Consider the following 8,248-nt stretch of genomic DNA (forward strand, 5'->3'; position numbering starts at 1 on the left):
TTGTGTTAAGATATAATCGAGACGCTTCCCCGTTTTCTGTAAATTTCGTTGTTACTCATTGAACTGAGTATTTTTTATACACGACAAAAAAAAAGCGTGTTGCGCTCTAATCATAGCTAGGAAGGCTTCTTGTTCGATAGTTTTGCGAGAAATGTGTGTTAATTGTCCGAGCGTTTTGTCGCTTATTTTTTTTTCTTTTTTCTCTTTAATTCCGAATTTTGTTTGAATCTTTTTTTTTTTGTATTTTCAGAATCTCGCGTATGTTTCCACGCCAATAAGCTTGTCACGTCTCTCTGTAAGAAGTTTTACATAGCACGTATGTAGTTAGAGATTTTTAAAATATGTTACACTCTTTGTAAGCGATATGTATCGATGTCGAGAAAAACATAGAATACTCGTTATTATTCGTGTTCGATAATTTTTCTTTCTTTTTTTTTTTTACGCTATATAGGGGCTCTGGTACATTTGATGAATCCATCGTTTTGTATTTTACCGGACGATACGAAATTTTCTCTCTCTTTTTTGTTTCTTTTTTGAAAGTATATGTACATATACTTCTACAAATAATTATCGAAATCACCGTATTACAACTAACAAATAAGTATTCGATACACGCGTTTATATATTTTCTCTTTATTTTGCCTAGTGGACTGGTCCACGGCCTATCTGTAACACGTCTTTTGTATACTTTGCTTGAAATCAAGATTACTATCGGAACCGACTGTTTTGTTAACGATAGAACAATCTATTTTGCGATTATACTATAGGGAAATCTGATTGGTTGGAATTTTTGGTACAAGGAGCTTCATCGTGCATTAACTCGAACAAAAAAACCTTAGGTGTATATTTTCTTTTGCATTTACTATTCTCTCTCTCTCTCTCTCTTTTTGTTTTTTTAGTAATGATTTTACATTATCGAGGAAATACTGCTCCAAGAAATTACGATCTTCTGTTGCGAGTTAACTCTTTATCTCAGTGTTTGCATTTAATTTCTAGTTTAGCAACTTTTTCCACTTTACTTTTCGGTCTCTACCCCCCTCGAAAAAACGACTTGTACTACTATTATAACGTATTATCCAACAGTTTGTCATTATTGAGATTTACCAACAAACTGGACGACACTCTGTTGTCCCGTAGACCTGATGTGGAAAGGTTCGAAGGCATCTTACATGCTTTCACCCCCGATCGCCATCTTGGTCTCCTCTTTTTTTCAGCAGCGATTAATCAAAATACGCGAGAAGACGAAATGTTCTTTTCTGTGTGACAGCATTTAAAATGTATCTCACCTGAAACCGTTAAACGAACCAAACCGAACAGCATCGAGGATCTATATAATTGCGCCGTTCTCTAACCATTGTACAATTTCGATCTCTGCCGTATCAAAGCATTAAAAAAAAACTATCAGGGAAATCATCCATTTGTAATCCTGAATATGCTCAAATCAAGAGAAAAGAAACCCCCGTTTAGCAAAGGAACACGTTCGCGCATGATAACCAGCCGAACTTTTTAACCTTATTAACTGTTGTGCCCGTACCAGAGATACGCGCATGTACAGTCGGTGGAAGAAGTATTGCGAGATCGTGAAATTAATGCGGTAACACCTCTAAGGTCGCACGTGGAATTTTACGTTTTTTCCATTTGGATCGAACGAAAGCTCTAAGGTAGATTTCTATCACCGACAAGCTGGAACTTACGACCTCGCCTACATACATTTTTTCCACCGACTGTACACACGCGTGAGTGTCGTATGTCCCATGATAATCGACCCATCGCGATCCGTATATTTTGCGTATTTTTTTATGCTACAACGATACAAGAACAAGTAGTGTAACAACGGTGTATACGTTTTTTTGTAAGCCAAAAAGCAAAACCAAGCGACGACCAAGCACACACATAACCTTTACTCAGAGCCTTCGAGATACTTAAACCCATTAGTTACGATTTCTATTTCGAACGTGTACGAGAAAACAAAAAATTAATGATAATTAATATTTAATAAGGGAAGAATGAGCACTTTGCGAAAGGACTGAATATAACGTGTTTTTTTTTTTTTTTTTTTTTTCTAACGTAGATGATGGCTATGACGAGTGAAAGAGAAGATGTCGCGAGAGAATATGGCGTCGATGAAACACGACGAGATTAGTACGAACAATACACGTGTTAGTGATGTGTAGCGGTGATAATAATAATAATCGGAACAGTTGATTATTCCTCATCGGAATCACTCTTTTTCGCTAGCATTTTTCTCCCGTTCGATGTACGCGTAAAACCCACGTGATACTTGTTAAAGCGTTCACGAACTATTCAAACTATACGAAGTGTAAAACGTTTCTATAGTACGTGTCGAGAAAGACTGTAACAATTTGCATTTTATGCGTTGCAAATTGTTCCAGTAGTATCGTTATAGTTTTTACCCGTTTCTGTTTCCACTTGTATTGCGATGAATTTGTGAACGAGCATCGATCGTTCGGGGTTACTGAAAAATACCTTTGAATCTTGAAAAATCTGTAATTTCGTGAAAAATTACGGTTAACGTTTAATTAGAAAAAAATTCAGTGTTGCCTATGGACCATATAAAGTTAAATTACGTGAGTCATCAATTGTCAGTCCGTCGAACGATCAGTGGCTTGATTCTAATATTTTACGATAAGTGTTATTTTCAATTTTAATCCTTGTTCAAGGGAAAAAAAGGAAGAAGAAAATATCGTGAGCGCGTAAAAAATCTGTAAAAGATATGCATGCACAAGTAGCTTGTCCCAGTTATGAAAATAAGAAGAGAACAGTTTAAAGGTTAAACGAGAAAAAAAGCAAAGTATTTAAAGAGATTTTCAATAGCTGCTTCCCTGGGTACCATGTGTAATAGGAAAGGCCTAGTTAGCGGTATTTAAAGTAATGCCTAAATAAAAGATGAAAGAAAGAACTCGAGGATACAGCTATTTACGAGTATTTCTGCACAATATAATGCGCAATAACGATGCATCCGTAGGATGTATATTTTTAATAATTTGAGATTCCCGCGGTTATACAGGATATAATAGATATTATAGTCGTAGAGTTTCCGAGAATGAAGAAAGAGAAACGATACACACGCGCCTACTAGAGATTAAATATTTCCTATAAAAGAAAAAAAAAACAAAGCGAAGACTAAATCCCTCATAGTTGCAGAAAGAAAAGGGCTAATAGTAATCTTGTTTTTGAGTGTTGAAAACCCACCGTTCGTCAACTTGGACGCATTTCTATTCCCTCCCACTCTCTCTCTCTCTCTCTCTCTCTAATCCCCTTTTACTCTCCACTTCTGTTTCCTTTACTTATTTTTAAGTTGTATTCTCGTCGTACGACTGTTCTGTTATTAAACGATACTACTGTTTTTGCCTACTACGATTATAATTATAATATATGGAAAATTATATGTAAACAAATATAAATACTATAAATATTGGAGAAATCATGTCATTCGTGTGTTTCTTCGACCTGCTTAAAAAATTCTGAATCTTTCGGACTGAGGTTATTTTGTTTCGTTCTTAGAATAGAAAAATATTAGACTAGCAAAAACACTTGAATTCTTTTCTCTTTCGAGTATCGCGAGAAATTTCATCTGTAGTAATACAACGATTATCTTAACTATCTTTTTCTCTCTCTCCATAGAATGAAAAGAATTAGAACATTCACTGTCCTTTCTTCAATCACATTTATCTCAACGTAAACAGAATTAATTATCCAGAATCTTGCTAGGGGGCACGGCGAGTGCCTGCCACTCGGCGCGCGCCGATTGTCCTCTCATTACAGTTCCGCGTTACATGACCGTCGCGAAAATCCCGCCAATTTGAGAATATAAGATGTGGTGTCATATTCCATTTTATCTTCCGTGACACTTTAAACACGTAAAAGACCTTCGGTCTTTAGTTCTCTTTATCGTATCCTTGTCGCTCGATTCGACGTCTATTCAATGCCCCACTCGATATTCGTCTCGTGATACGAGCCTGCCTGGGGCCCTGTCAGTGTATCGTCGATTTAATAAGGCAACCGGGTACCGCGTTCACATTGTCGTCTCGAATAAACTCCTTTTCGAGCTGGTCTAACCTCTTAAAACGGTAAAGGACCTTTGGTCTTTACTTCTTTAAACGCGGTGATAGAGTGGTTGAAAGGTGAGGACCACTCGAGCGGTGCCGGAAGAGACGCGAGGACGTACAGAAGGGGGTTGGCTGGCCTGCCTTTATGCCGTAACAACGAGGACCACTCCAGAGGGCAGGAAGCACAAAGGTGAGGGCGACTCCGTGACTATCGCTGGATCTTCCGCGGTAATTATTTTTAAACACGTCCTGGAGATACGAATCTTTAGTGGTTCTAGCACCGAACGGCCGGGTAAACTTCTCGCATCTTTCGTAGCCTAACTAAATAACCGGACTAATTAGACCGTAGCCGTGCTTTCTAGCACGTTGGTGGTATATCGCGTTGATAATTATTTTCCTCTTCCTTACTTCCTTCTTCTATTCTTCTCTGGACGAGTACCCCCTTGTCACTCGTACATTTTGTCTTGTCTAATCACGTATATGGTACAAAATTGTTGTACACTTGACTCTCGAATTAAACAGTTTTCGTTTGACAGAAGAGATAGAAAAAATATAGAAATCTGTAATTTACTCGGTTATGTTTCGTTTTGTTACCGATCGAGTTAAGAAAATTTTGAAATTGAGGAAATTAACAATCTCTAGATTTAGAAGGTATAAATAGATGTCGCAATTTGTACGTGGTTTTTTACATTCACCGAGTATAAATGTATTATTTACATATATGATATATATACTTTTTTAGTACAATATACAGTATCTATTAACTTACTACGTAAATCAAGAATTAATTCAATAATTTTCAATTCGATTCTTGAATGAAAAAGTAATATCTCTGTTTTATATTTACTTTTATTTTCTCGTAACCTGAAAAATTGCGAAAAATTAAATTCCTATTGAACATATCCTCGAAATACGTTTTAGTTTATTTTCTCCGTATCGATGCCATGGAATCGATATCCTCTCATCATTCAAAGAACGTGCTTTGGGAAATATCAATAATACAGAATTTTTCTCTCCCTCGCGCTATTTCTTTCGCTTTCCGTGCATCTTCCCTTCCTTTGTTCACCTTTCTCTGTCGGTGTTCCGATCGTTGTTCTTCTCTGTCATGTCGCCGGCTCTCTCCGGCAGCAACACGCTTTCATAGTGTGCAAATCGAATCAGAACGCCCCCGCAGGGTCGTCGACAATGTTATTTGTTAGCGGAAGTGTCGTAGTAACTGGAGGTTGAAATGAGGCCAGATTGCCCAGGGTGATCAAGTTAAACGGCACGTGGGCAGTAATGCTGTTCCCTCCACCACGAATATCCTCTTGCTCGTCGATCCTGATCCTTCCACTCCTCTTCTCTGAGATTTCAACGGCGGCTAACTCCGTAGCCATTTTATCTCCCCTTGCGTAGCGCAAAGCTTCGTTACACAGACTTGGTATTTTAGAAACGAACATTTATACTGTTGCAATTTTTTAATTAAATGCTATTCCACTCTGATAATCTAGTTCAGATGATCACAAAATGCGAGAAGAGTGTAATTATGCTTTATCTAGATTTACATAAATAATAGCGTGAAATTATAGCGAATAAGATGGATTACTCTTACTGTAATTAGAGTGGAATATGATTCTAAAACGAGGAAATTAAAATTGAGTTGTTGGGGTGATGAAGTGTATGAGGAATTATTTTTGAGGTCATTGAACCACAGTTGGGTACCTTTTTGGTCTCTTGGATTTTGGGGACTCTTAGATTTTTAGGATTCTAGGCCTCTTAGGTTTCTAGGATCCTAGGACTCTGTAATCTTTGGTCTCTAGGAACCTTGACTTTGTGATCTGGGGATTTTGAAATTTTTAATCTTTGGGACTTGAGGATCCTCAGATCCCTGATCTCTTTGGACCTAAGGACCTTGAAATTTTTTGACTCTAAGGCCATAGGACTCGGAGATTTTTGGTATCTAAGGCCTTAGAACTCTGAGATTCTAAAATTCTTAATCTTTTAGACTTTGCAATCTTTGATCTCTGATATCTGGAAATCCTGGGATTTCTGGTCTCTGGAACCCTAGGATTCAAAGATCCTTGATATCTGAGATCTCAGAATTTTTAGCTCTCGAAACTCTAGAATCTTTGGTCTCTGGAAATTGAGAACTTTGAGATCCTCGATCTTTGAGTCTCTGGTATCTAGGAATCCTGAGATCCTCAGACTCTGAGACTCAAGGCCTCAAAAATCCCTGGTATCTCTAAGATCCTAGAATTCTCGATGTTCGACTGAAACTTCCAATCTCAAGCTCTATTATTTTCCTACATGTTGAAACAAATACACGAGAAACGTCTGACAATATCTCCAATGGTAGTTACGATTAAGCCGAAGTCGAAACCCGTGCGCTCCACCGAGAAAGCACGAGACCCGTGACGCAACGGGAGAACAAGAAGCAGACAATGGTATAACGTTTGATCAGAAGTGAAATGTCAAGCTAAAGAGCGGTAAAGAGGCTCAAGCGCATCGTGTTCGATGAACAGCAGCCAGCCGTTAGCCTAACAAGCTGTCAAGACGTCGCCGCGTGTCAATCCACGGCTCTCCACGAACCCTCCGAATAAATCTACCGGGAGTCGAGCTTCCACCCCCTTTTCTATACGCCTCGCCAACCAGAAACTACCGCCGTCTCGAAACCGCCGCTTGCAAACTTTTAGCCCAATGAATGCTTTAACTCCTCCGATTACATTTCTCCCGTATTTGCTCGCCTTTCAAACGGTCTGATAATCATCTCTTCACACCTTAATTACGTTCACTTCATAATCACTTAGTCGCTCTATTTCTAACATACTCCTCGCAGTCTATACATTCCTTCTTTCTTTTCTTTTTTTTTTCTTCAATTTAATCTACGAAACCCTATCGAGTTTGTTCTTTTTCCAGTTCATCAGAGTGTGTACACGTTCGACGTAACAAACTTTCATTGATCCTTTGTAGAGACGTTCGTAGATCTTATCTCCTCGTGAAGGTAATTTGATTTGCTCGAATTACTAGGTGGGCTGCGGGGAGTCCCCGTACGATAATTTTCTCCCCTTTGACGCACGCACCTATGACATATTGTTTCGCCGTTGTACACTTTATAATCCGTAATGGGTTCAATTTGACGTGTGTGATTTTAGTATGTTAGATCACTTACAAAGATAGGATACCAATATGTTCCGTGTAATTTCATCGTTCACTTAATAAAGAAATTCTTTTTAATATATCGTAACAAAGAGAGAAGATATATTGCTTGGAGATTTGTCTCTGTTCGCGGACACACTGTAGCTTGAATACCAGGGCTGAGAATCGGTTCGTAGAAAGCAAATGTAACACGTTTTCTAAGAAGCCAGGCGAAATTACAGACCGCTGTTACGAATGCAGTTATCGAGAGTAGCGGTTTCAGTCAGTCGACTTTTGAATATCGCACGGGTAACATGTTTCGAAATTCGGTCCAGCGAATTTGCGTGCGATTTTCTCATCACCGTCTCGACCGCGTTAAATCAGGTTAGTGATAAACGAACATGCTGCGTTACATCGTTTACGTGTAGTTACGATTTGCCGGGTGTAAAACGTCTTGAAATTCGAATTATTTAAATGGACATTTTAGTAACTTTTTTTCGTGCAATATTTTTTGAGAAATTTTGCGAGGTATATTGAGAGGTATTTGTGCGTTGAATGTAAATTCTTTTTGGGTTATGTTTAGAACTGAGAAGGGAGGATTTGCGTCGTAAAAGGGAGATAGAGGAACACATTAATTAGGATAATTGGGGTATCATAGTTCTAAGAAAGGGACGAGGGCAAAGTATAGCAGAGCGGCCTAAAAATGCCTCTTGAGGAGATGGAGAAGTGGGTAGTCCGATGTTTTAGTTTATCGGGTACTGGGCGCCCCAATACAGTAAATTCTCTACAAGAGTCACAAAGTTTGGATTCTACAAGTGACAGTATAGATGGTCCTACGTCTAGGTCTGCGTCATTGCTGTGCCCATGTTATCTCGCTCGCAGTCAGTCAAGCGTATAACGCTACACCAGTCGGAAACACATAATTTCTTTAATTTTACTTTTTTTCATCTGGAATTTTTTTTAACCTGTTGGTGAGATTTTTCTGATGAAAATGATATCAAACACGATATAATTTGAACAAAATTTACTTATTAACACGTTCACTGTCACGCCAGATTTACAGG

Source organism: Habropoda laboriosa, unplaced genomic scaffold, assembly GCF_001263275.1.
Source record: "Habropoda laboriosa isolate 0110345459 unplaced genomic scaffold, ASM126327v1 scaffold205, whole genome shotgun sequence".
NCBI classification, from domain to species: Eukaryota; Metazoa; Arthropoda; class Insecta; order Hymenoptera; family Apidae; genus Habropoda; species Habropoda laboriosa.